This window comes from Penaeus monodon, chromosome 22, assembly GCF_015228065.2.
Source record: "Penaeus monodon isolate SGIC_2016 chromosome 22, NSTDA_Pmon_1, whole genome shotgun sequence".
Lineage (NCBI taxonomy): Eukaryota > Metazoa > Arthropoda > Malacostraca > Decapoda > Penaeidae > Penaeus > Penaeus monodon.
In genome coordinates this window covers 22614811-22615066 of record NC_051407.1, presented here as the reverse complement: position 1 = coordinate 22615066, position 256 = coordinate 22614811, and positions in this window count along the sequence as shown.

Sequence of the window (256 nt, the reverse complement as noted above, 5' to 3'; positions counted from 1 at the left end):
CGCTCCAGAGATGAATAGCCTCTCTGGCACTTCCCCTTTCACGAAGGTAACGAGCTGATTTCGCTCCTCGCACCTTGGCACTTGCCTCTTTACCCATACAAATCTGTTGTCGTCTAACAGTAACAGGAAGTTTGGGTCCAATATCGTCGGGTGTTGGAAAATTATCACTTTCGTGAGCTTTCCCCAGCCTTTGGGATAGTCATCACTGTCCCCTTGTATCCCTGTGACGTCAGGGTCTGCTCCCCTCTTCTTCCCG